This window comes from Brassica napus, unplaced genomic scaffold (genome assembly GCF_020379485.1).
Source record: "Brassica napus cultivar Da-Ae unplaced genomic scaffold, Da-Ae ScsIHWf_1390;HRSCAF=1970, whole genome shotgun sequence".
Lineage (NCBI taxonomy): Eukaryota > Viridiplantae > Streptophyta > Magnoliopsida > Brassicales > Brassicaceae > Brassica > Brassica napus.
In genome coordinates, this window is record NW_026014807.1 from 23,632 (window position 1) to 35,407 (window position 11,776).

At 44.7% G+C, this 11,776-nt stretch overlaps 1 non-coding gene across 1 annotated transcript; it reads right to left on the reverse strand.

Moving 5' to 3' along the window:
* Positions 1-10,204: 10,204 nt before the first annotated feature.
* LOC125597230 lies at positions 10,205-10,311 on the reverse strand. The gene has a single exon (XR_007331574.1). It is a non-coding gene; the product is annotated as a small nucleolar RNA R71 (small nucleolar RNA).
* Positions 10,312-11,776: the final 1,465 nt, after the last annotated feature.

Below are 11,776 nucleotides of genomic sequence, written 5' to 3' on the forward strand. Positions count from 1 at the left end.
CAGATGTCAGGCTGCATGACTGGAGCTCATGCAAGGCGCCACACATCCTCACACATGTCGATCAGCATGCTTCGATTGCATGCGTTGCGACATCTCGTGCTTGGCCGATCCACCTCGTCCTTCTACATGTCAAGCTGCATGTGCAGCTTCCATGCACGGCGACACCTCGAGCTTCTCTTGACACTAAGATGGTTAGACAGTTGCCACCACATTCTTATCCCTTAGATCAAGCCACCTCGAGCTTCTCGGTTCCATTGCGCGATTTCGACCCTTCTTGTGAATTTCTGACCTGCGATCAATCCCGAATATTTTTCCGCTCCCATTCTGATTCTCTGAATATTTTTAATAAACTACAGATGATGTCTGATATCCTTTAAATATATTTCCCGAGTCTCCGGCTTCCTCAAAGAATTTCGTAATACCGAAATTAGGGTTTTCGCCCAACTTTGGGTTTTCCCGTCGTGCTTCAATCCCGTCGTGCTTGCTTCCCGTCCTGCTTAATTCCCGTCCTGCTTCCGACTTATAATGTCTTCAGAATAATATTTTACTGATACGAAGATATTCCAAGAAAACTTCGCGATGAAGAAACGTCAATCTTCAAAAACGTCGAGCTTCTAAACCATCGTGCTTCAAAAATGTGATTCTTCCAAAACTGCCGTCTGATCAATCTAAGACACTTCTAACAATGGTAGAGCAGCTTATTCGACTCATAGTTAACTCATGATCACTTCTTCACCCACTTTGTACTTTAAAACTTCTCGATCGATCCTTATCGCCCGCGACTCAACCACCACAAAGATACTCGACCACTCTTTTCTTTTTTTTTTTTTAACGGGTTTCTACATTCTACCCCCCTTAATAGAATTCGTCCTCGAATTCTTAGTTGGGAAATTGATCGTCTTCACAACATTCTCCAAGCGTCTCCATAACCTCTTTACTCTGTCCACAATTGTTCCTTGAGTGTCCTCTTCAAGGTCTCCACACTCGTCTTCATATCTCTTGACTGAGTCGTCCTCTTCCTTTTACTCTGCCATAACACCTTGATTGCCCATGATACTATCTTGTCCAGATTCCTCAAATCCTTTCTCGATCTTCGTCTTCCCAAATACTGATGAAGTCCTTCCCCAATGAAGTCTTGTTTCCTCCCATCTGTCCAGTCCATACCACAGCCCAGTTCTCTCTGAAACATGTCTCGCCTCTTTCGCTTCGGGTTTGGGTTTGGCCTCAAACTCCCTCCACTTTAAGGTTTTCATCCCTTAAAGTTCCGATCAACAAACGCACTTACTCGCTGCAACTCAAAAGAACACTTCACATGCAAGTTAGTAGACAATTAATCAAATAATCTACTAACCTAGCAAATACTAACAATGCAACCTAACCGCAATTCTAACCAGCAACCTAACAGTTCTACCCAAGCATCCTAACAGTTCTAGATTCCACTATCTCAATACTAATTTCCTAAAACCACAAATCCTATCGCTGGACGTGACCGGTTTCCCTAATGCCTTTTGTGACTCATTTTGACTCGATAAATATTTAAAACAGATTAAATCATGAGTTCCGGAAGCATGGACGAAACCATGCTCTGATACCACCTCTGTAACACCCCCAAACCGTCCTAGACATATGGTCGATCAACCGGTCAACAATCAAACAAGAACATGACCGATCGACCGTCCAACACCCAGGGTTAGAGATGAATGAGTCAACCGGCCAGCCAACAATCAAACAAGAACATGACTGACCGTCCAACCCAACACCATGGTCCGGAAGCGCTACGTGACGGGTTAGGGACGATCAGGTCAGAGTCACAAGATTTACTCCATGACCTAGACCAGTTCGTCCACTCACTCGTCCCGCTGCGTCAAGGCACAAGGCTTTGCAACCCGTACCTAGAGTTAGCGTTTTCCGTTAGATCGAGGCCTAAGGCTTTTCAACCCGTACTACGACCTAACGTTGTGTTAGACCGGACTAGTCAAATATCAGAGTACTCATGAAGCGCATATTAAACAATTACTTTATTGATTCGAGAAATATCAATACATTGATATAATTCGAGACCGGTCCCGGCCTAATGCCAAATCGAGTCAACTAAACACAAATCCACAATACCGTTTACAAAAGGCATGAAAATATACACCGGCGGTCCTAACGTCCAGCACCAAGCTATCCGATCATCCTTACCTAAAGCGACCTGCAAAAAGGACAACGGAGTTGGATGAGTAACCTAATGTTACTCAGTGAGCTGGCGGCCTCTACCCGCAACCTAGACTCTAACCCGGACAACCCAAAATAACAATCAATCTAGCCCTAGCATGCAATAAAAGCTAAGGCTAAGCAAACCATTACTAAGTTAGACTTGGCCTCCTGCCATGATCTAGCTTCAAGTAACGGGAACCTGCATTAAAACAAGTCAACAAACAATCCCTAGTTAACCATATATACGCCTGAGTTCAGTACTCATGTAGTGTTAGACACTTAGACTATACAAGTATCACTAGTCGATCGACCAACAATCAAACAAGAACATGATCGGCCAACCAATGATACCGCATAGCTTTAATATCCACCACCCTATACAAGCAATCCCTCAAACACATACAGGCCAACGTCAGGCCTACAATAACCAAATACACACCAAGCCTAATCCGGTACCTAAGCCAGACTTAGGACTTAATGTCAGAACCTGCAAGCAAATCAATCAACCACAAACACAATCACAATAATAAGACTATGAGTAACTACGACTCGATCTAACTTGTAACACCGTATATCGGTGCTACACTAACTCGAGGGTTCCATAACCCTCTACGACACTCTAACACAACACTCTAACCTGGGCCCTGGTGACTTAGTGTTCCTCCTCTATATCGGCAATATCCTATCTCCCTACCACAAAGGCCAGAAGAAGGAACTTTCAACCGACCGCGGCCCACAGTCCTTCGGGTCACCGCGCGACAGCCCACAGTCTTTCGGGTCACTGTCCCATTACACCGTCATGTAATACTCAGCCATAGTACATGACACAGTTCGTCTGAGTCTTCCCGATCCAGCGAATAAGGGGTTTCCTTGAACCCGCTGGGTACGAGGCCGAGAAAACACTAATCACCCCTACACAAGCCTAGTATGGGCGGGTTACGCACATACTGTCGGCACACTCACACAACACAAACTCAATCTAGAACCTAACCTAAAGATAAAGTTCCATATCCTAACTAGACACTCGACGCAACAAGACTAACCATAGCACCAGTAGTCCGGCCTATATGGCCTAAGACCCTTAGTACTAACTACTAAACAATAATATCAATACTAAACAAATAAATCAAACCGTTACCCAGATAGTCCAGCCTACCGCTGAGAAACTATCTTTAAAGATAACGGGAACCTGCACTCAAAAATATCAACACGCAATAATAGAAAACATGATGCATCCTAGCCCTAGTCCTAGTCAGGTTATTAACTCAGTCTTAATTCCATTCATCTCAGCTTAGCCCTTGCTAAACTGAGTCCGGTTCCATAAATAAAATAACCCTAAGGACTCTACCATTCAACAGCGTGATCATTCTACTCTATATGCGACTCGATCTACCCTAAATTCCAAGTGGAATTCAAACAAGCCAACTCACAGTGTTCTAGGCGAGAAGCTGCTGGTTGATCGGAGAGGACTTGGCCAAAACCCAAGGGACGCCTTGACTGGACTGGACTGGACTGATCTTGACTTGTACAGAACCTCCCCTGATACTGGTCTGGACTGAACTCAACTCGAACAGCACCTTTAGTTGGACAGAACCTTCCCAAGGTGCTGACTCGAAATCAGTAGAGAACTGACCTCGAAAACTCTCTAAAACTCTCGAAATAGCTCGGAATCACTTGCTTTCTTTTTCTACTTTTCTCTCATGTTTTGAAATGGCTTTGGACAGGTCTGGATGTGCTGAAATGAGCAGGGGTCGTGGGCTATTTATAGAAGACAGCAGCCAATCAGATTCAGGTTGGTGGCAGCCCGTGTGTCGCTCCGCATGGCTCCGGACGCATGCACGGCGGCACCTCGTGCTCCACATGGCTGGCTGCATGTCCAGGACACATGCAGGACGCCACCACTCCTCCCAGATGTCAGGCTGCATGACTGGAGCTCATGCAAGGCGCCACACATCCTCACACATGTCGATCAGCATGCTTCGATTGCATGCGTTGCGACATCTCGTGCTTGGCCGATCCACCTCGTGCTTCTACATGTCAAGCTGCATGTGCAGCTTCCATGCACGGCGACACCTCGAGCTTCTCTTGACACTAAGCTGGTTAGACAGTTGCCACCACATTCTTATCCCTTAGATCAAGCCACCTCGAGCTTCTCGGTTCCATTGCGCGATTTCGACCCTTCTTGTGAATTTCTGACCTGCGATCAATCCCGAATATTTTTCCGCTCCCATTCTGATTCTCTGAATATTTTTAATAAACTACAGATGATGTCTGATATCCTTTAAAAGTATTTCCCGAGTCTCCGGCTTCCTCAAAGAATTTCGTAATACCGAAATTAGGGTTTTCGCCCAACTTCGGGTTTTCCCGTCGTGCTTCAATCCCGTCGTGCTTGCTTCCCGTCCTGCTTCCGACTTATAATGTCTTCAGAATAATATTTTACTGATACGAAGATATTCCGAGAAAACTTCGTGATGAAGAAACGTCAATCTTCAAAAACATCGAGCTTCTAAACCGTCGTGCTTCAAAAATGTGATTCTTCCAAAACTGCCGTCTGATCAATCTAAGACACTTCTAACAATGGTAGAGCAGCTTATTCGACTCATAGTTAACTCATGATCACTTCTTCACCCACTTCGTACTTTAAAACTTCTCGATCGATCCTTATCGCCCGCGACTCGACCACCACAAAGATACTCGACCACTCTTTTCTTTCTTTTTTTTTTTTTTTTTTTTTTTTATAACGGGTTTCTACACAGTCCCTACTAGGTCAGCTCCACTAGCTGGACTACTAGCTCACTTAGCTGAGGCAGCTGAGAGTTAGCTCATCTCAGCTAGATGGACTGTCCGGGCTTTAGGCCGATGGTCCGGGTCCGGGTCAGTGGCGGGCTGTGAGGTCCGGCCATGAGGCCATGGGCTGTTGGGTCTTAGGACAAGGCCCTGCGCTAAGTCCAGGAGGCTTGGGGCGTGGGTTGGGCTTGTGGCCGACCCCAAACCCAATCAGAAAGGGCGAAGGGATGCAAGTGGCCGAAAGGGGACAACCCTTGGCCGATGGTGCCCATTCGCTAGCAAGTCATGCCTGTTCGTGGGGCATGACTTACCCCCTCGTTTTCTATAAATATGGGGGCTCTCTGTTCGATTTCATTTTCAAATTCCAGAGTAAAATACTCAGAGAAACTGTAGAGAGAAAGAAAGAGAGAAAGAAAGAGAGAAAGAGAGAGTTCCGGCCAAGAGAAAGGCCGATTGTGGTTGTGTTGTGTTCCAGCGACTCTGATCGTTTGAGAACTAACTCCGGTCAAGAATGGGAGATCAAGACAAGGAGAAGAGCATGGAGAACCCAGACGTGGTTCACAAGGAACTAAGGATGGTTCTGGTCAAGCCAAAGAGCCGTGAAGGCTCGGTCAGTGAGAGGCTGTGTAACGTGTGGTTAGATGATACTAGGGATGAACTAGTGATTGTCTATGAGACTGTTAAGAAGTTGTGTATTGAATCTCATGTTTCTAAGTAATACAAAGTTTATACATTGTTATTCCGCTGTGCAATCTGTTCCTTTGTTTAGGAACCTCCTATTCGAGTATGACTTAGCAAATAAAAGACTTAAAATGGATCAAACAAGCAAAGAAATTAATAAGTAAGCATTCGTATCCAGTTGGGTCAAGAGACCAGGAACGGGTCTTACAAGATAGGGTCAGTGGGTAACCACCGACTCATCGGCTAAGACAATCGGACAGTCCGAACTGGTCTAGCCATGGGCGTTTGGATTGTGTCCTATTCTTCTCATTCTTTTCATCCAATTCTTCTTCAACTCCTTCTGTACATTTGATATTTGGAAGGACATTCATGGCTACTGTTGGAGCAACCATCGATATGCCCAACAAGAGAGTCTGCTTCTCCAACATCAACAAGAAAGTTTTCTACAAAGCTGTACCCACCAGATCTTCCTCATCACACGCCTCTCGCATCTCAGTGTTTGATGTAGAAAAGCTGAAGGGTGTTCCAGAGAAGGAGCATGGTGATAAGGGTGAGAGCAGACTGTTCTTTGATGAAGATCCTAGCACTGATCCTACTAAATTCAGAGGGAATTCAAGGGTGAAACAGAAAGTCCAGAAGAAAAGGGTCAAGGGAGATCCTACAGTGACTTTGATACCTCTCAAGTGTGATGAGAACTCCATTGAGTATGAGGTAAAGTGCAAGGGTACCTCTAAACCGTTCTCTAAAGTCAGAGCTATTCTCACACATGAGCTGAAAGAGAAAGGGGAAGCTGCTGTGAAAGGGTTGTTGAGCAGGGTTTTGAAGCTGAACATGTCTGATTGTGGAGCTTGTTTTGGAACAGGCCCTCCTGCTCAACCCGACTGATCCCTGTCACCAAGTCAAGCTAGAGACTTAAACCAAGCGCTTGGTGGGAGGCAACCCACTGGTAAGTGTAAATATAACTTGGTGTTGTTTTTGTTTACTCATTTTTCGTTTTAGTTTATTGAGTTTCAGGTCAAAAAGCAAAAAAAAAATTCGAGATACTTCAAAAATTCTGGGTTGCAGAAACGGAACAACCTACCCCCTGAAAAGAGCGGTTGTTCCAGGCGATCATCTGACGATAGAACACCCAGAATTTTCATGGAGCGCCTGCTCCACTCAGGTAAGTATCTCGACCAAAAAAAAAAAAATTTCTTGTTTTCTCCTTCTCTCTGATTTATTTTCACACCAGGGATGTTGTGAAGTAAGTCTGGGGGAGGGTTTTCGTCGTTTACTAACTCGTTTCTTTCTTTTGTTTTTCTTTTGGGTCAATTTGAGTCAGTTTTTATTGAGTCAGTCAAAACTTTGTGGGAATTAGGACCTTATTCTGTGTTGATCACTGACCACCTCGTGCTTTAGTTATCTTATTCAGTGACCTTAGCAGTGGCGAAAGACACACATGTGGACCTGGAACACCCTGACATATCTCACTTGATTCTCCAGAAGTTTTCAGCCGATCAGGTTACACTGGGTAGACTTAACTCCACCTTACTTGAACCTAATCTTGACTGAAATTCTTCTTGTTATGGGCATTAGATCAGGGAAACGAGAACACACTCAGGACTTCTTATCCTTTTTATCCATCTTGCTGATCCTGAGTGGCTAGCTCATCTTTAGCTAGTTCCCACCCTGCTCCTTAGCCTTTATTCCACCTTCATGCAATTGTTTTTCAGTGTCATATGTGCAGATATGTGCAAAAAGGTCGGAGAGGAAAGGATCAACGCAGCCTCCTACTCGTTACTGCTGCAGAAATAATGTCAGAAAGGAGAACAAGCAGATTAAGGGAGCAACCGCTCCATAACCAATGAACTGCGCAAGAGCAGGGGTGGAGAACCAGAATGGTCGCGAAATCAGAACCACTAGTGGCACTCAGAACGATCATGTATTACCTCCTTCTTCGTCACATCACCATATCAGTCTTCAAAAAAAAAAAAAAAAAAAAAAATTAGATTAATGTGATGGAGAAGGGGAAAAAAAGAAAAGCAACATGGAGCCACTGGAAAGGTCGAGCAAGAAGTTGGTACCAAGTATTGAAGAGTGTGTAGAGGAAAGTGGAAAGCAGAACAATCAGTTGCATGTTCCGTCATCAGAACAGTCGCACCAGATAGAGCAAAAACGAGTAGAGGCTGTGGACATCAATGGATCTATCCTCTCTTGCCATTTTGTGTGATATCCTGCATCCTCTTCAATGAAATGGTAGCCCCTAAACACTCTTAACTCCACCATTAAATAGCCTGTTCCACACCTAGACCGTCTACCCTGAATGATGCCTGTGATGAGAAGCTCACGCTACTCTTAAATGAATGTAGGGAGTTCTGTCTCGATAGTGTTGCTTTTTCAGGTTTGAGATGAAGAGTATGGAGCCGATTTTTGAACAGCAGTCAGTGGGGTTCTGGTAAGGGTGTGTTGTCCTAGTTTTACTGCTTGTATGGTTCAGAGATTCGTGGTTAAAGTATGGTTGCTGAGAATAGGAGAGTTCCCACACTTTCAAACCTTTCTCCCTGTTCTTGATACTTGACATTGTTTGAGGACAAACAAGGATCTAAGTCTGGGGGAATTGATATATGGTGTTTTATACATCTTGTATATATGCTTTTAAATTGGTTTTCAAGTCTTTATCGAGTCTTCCTAGTCCTTTTGGAGTCATTACAGGTCTGGAGTTGCATTGGATGGGAGATGGATCAGCTGGAACAAAAGAGGCAGCAAACAGTGCAATTTGGTGGTTTTCACGCAGAACAGTCTTGATGACTGTTCCGGATAGCGGAGCAACCCGAGTGATTGTTCCGAGTGAGTGTTCCAGCGGCAGAGATTTTTATGGAAACTACAATCATTACGGGATTTGCCCTAATTATCCCTTTTTTCTCTCCCAGTCGCCTGTGGCTTTGATATATCATATTTTCTGTTTCTCTTTATCATTCTACGCTATTCTAGACAGAAGAAAACCATTGGAGACTTTTGTGCTTTTGGATTGTAAAGGGAGAAGGCTCCATCTCTCTCACCATAGAGAAGATTATCCTGAACCCTCTTTCTATCTCTTTTATTTACATGAAGTCTTATTCAGAATTGATCTTTGTGTTTTCTCTGTTCATGGCTGAGTAGTCAACTTGCTTAGTCTAGGGTGTTAGGGTGTTAGATCCGTGAGTTAAACATAGATAAGTGAAACCATTGATTGTCTTCATTCATAACTGTTCTTAATGCTTGCATTAATCTGGCCGCTTAATGTTAGATCCTAGGTTTAACCTATTCATTAACCGTGTAATAGGTTGCTAGATCTGTTATGAATGAGCATAGCATCCCTAATCAGCGAAAGTAGATATTAGGGTGTTTGGTGAACCTATCGGACTTGATCTCAATTGCTTGCTGTCGCATCTTGATCCAAACGAGAGTTTAGGTATCAAGATCGATCAGCATAGGGGGCAGTTCCACGACAGTGGGCTGTTCTACTTGAGTGATCCGAGTTCTAGACTTGCTCTTAATTAAACTTGAATAATTGTTTGGCTCACACTTGTTAACACCCGACCAAACCACCCTAGGCTAGCATTTTAATCATCTGAAATCTTTAATTAATCTTTTTACTTGCTTGTTACGAAATCAACTTTAAAACCCCATATTGTTTTAGCTTGATATTGATCCCATAAAGATAAAGTGTAATAGTTGGTCTCTGTGGATTCGATCCTAAAGTGCTACATCGACATACCATTCGATTGTGGTAGTGTGCACATTAGGTTATTTGGTGTGCGTATACACGTAATATCAAATTGGCGCCGTTGCCGGGGACCATCTTTTTACCTTTATTTTTCGGTTATTTATTTAGTCTAAGACCTCTAACTTGCCTTATCCTTTTTGTTGCAGCTAATGTTCCAGGTGCATGACCAGTAGACATACTCGGAGAAACGCACAAGGAGAGTTAGTTACATTTACCAACCAGGAGCTAGCAAGGTTAGAAAGAACAAATCGTCAACAGCCAAGGCAAACTGACACCACTATGGGTGATCACGCCAATCAGGATGATCTCGCTGCGGCTATGGAACTCATGCAGCAGCAGATGCAACAAATGCAGCAGACCATCCAAGCTCAGCAGGATGCTGCTGAACAGGCTGCACTCGCGCGGCAGGAACAACAGACGCAGACTGTTCCAATCGGGCAGAGAAACCTTCCGCGTAACATCCCTACTACGCGCTCTGCCATTGTTCCTCCACTCTGCACCAGGCAGGACTTCGAGATCAAGCCTGCTTTGATCGGTCTAGTACAGAGAAAGGTGTTCTCTGGTCTCTCTACAGAAATTCCAATGGAGCATATTGAGAGCTTCGAAAAAGTCTGCAGTTTCACTCGCGTGAATGGTGTTCCACCAGACTACATCACGTGCATGTTATTCCCATTCTCTCTTGATGGAAAAGCTGCACGGTGGTTGAACTCTCTCCCTACCGGCTCTCTCACTTCATGGGAACAGGTCCGATCAGCGTTCCTCAGCCATTTCTACTCTAAGGCGAGAACAGCTGCATTGAGGAACAAGATCACCTCCTTCAGACAGCTCACTGATGAGCCTTTCTGCGACGCATGGGAGCGCTTCAATGACTATCGCAGAGAATGTCCTCACCATGGATTTGATGATGATTACCTCCTGGACATTTTCTATGATGGAGTGGACTGGAAATACCAAGGTGCTCTAAACTCTGCGAGCAATGGAGACTTCATGACTCAAACCACTGATGGAGCGTTTAAGCTGATTGAGAACATGGCTGCTAGCTCAGCTAATAAGAAAGAGGAGAGTGATTGCTCCAAGAAAGGAAACAGTTCTGACGCCCAGAAAATAGATGAGCTGACTGCCAAGGTTGATCAGCTACTGAAAAACAACCAAGGGCACGTTTTCAGCATGGAACAACCTACGGCCGGGCATATTCAGAACCAGAACCAGCGACAACCGCAGAGCAATCCGCATGCTGTTCCAGCTACCGGGAACAGTCAACCAGATGAGCTGAAGGGTCTGGGTATTATGATGCAACAGCTGTTGCAGGGCCAGCAGGTTCAGGCCAAGGCGTTGAATCAGGTAACCACAGAAATAGACACCAGGATGGGCAACATGTTCACTGAGCTGAATAACAAGTATGACAATCTTGCGATCCATATAAGAAAGATCGATGTTCAGCTTGCTCAAACAGTTGAGAGTGTCAAGAGGCAACAAGAGACGCTCCCTGGAAGAACTGATAAAAATCCTAGGACTGAGCACTGTAATGCAATAGAGCAGCCGTTCGCTGAGACTGCTCTAGGCGCAGAAGAGAGAGCAGAGCAGTCTGCTAGCTCTGGAGTGACTGCTCCTAGCGAACCTGCTGAGACTCCACCATCTCCAGTCTATGTTCCCAAGGTTCCCTATCCAATTCCACCTAGACATTTGATGGATCCCATTAGTGAAGAGCAGCTGATAGGTTTTAACAAGATGGTGAGAAGGCTTCCTAAAGAACTTGCATTCGAAGATGCTCTGCAGATTCGTCCATTGCTCCAGTTCTTTAAACACTGTAGAGAGACTCAAGAGGAGATCAAGGTCCTCTATACCAAAGCACTGTCTACACCAGCACTGAAGGTATTGCCTAAGGTTGATGATCCTGGAAAGTTTGTTTTCCCATGTTCCATCGCAGGAACAACCTTCAAGGATGCTCTGTGTGACTCTGGTTCTTGTGTGAATCTCGTCTCAAAGGCTATTGTAGACGATTTGGGTATTGCTGATGTTGAGCGTTCTCAGCTGACCCTGACCTTTGCAAACTCTTCCAGAGCAGTCCCATATGGAACCATCCGCAGCCTTCATGTTCAAGTAGGGGAATGCATTGTTCCTGCTGAGTTTCAAGTTGTTGAGATGAACAAGGATCATGAGATGCCTTTGATATTTGGAAGGACATTCATGGCTACTGTTGGAGCAACCATCGATATGCCCAACAAGAGAGTCTGCTTCTCCAACATCAACAAGAAAGTTTTCTACAAGGCTGTACCCACCAGATCTTCCTCATCACACGCCTCTCGCATCTCAGTGTTTGATGTAGAAAAGCTGAAGGTTGTTCCAGAGAAGGAGCATGGTGAT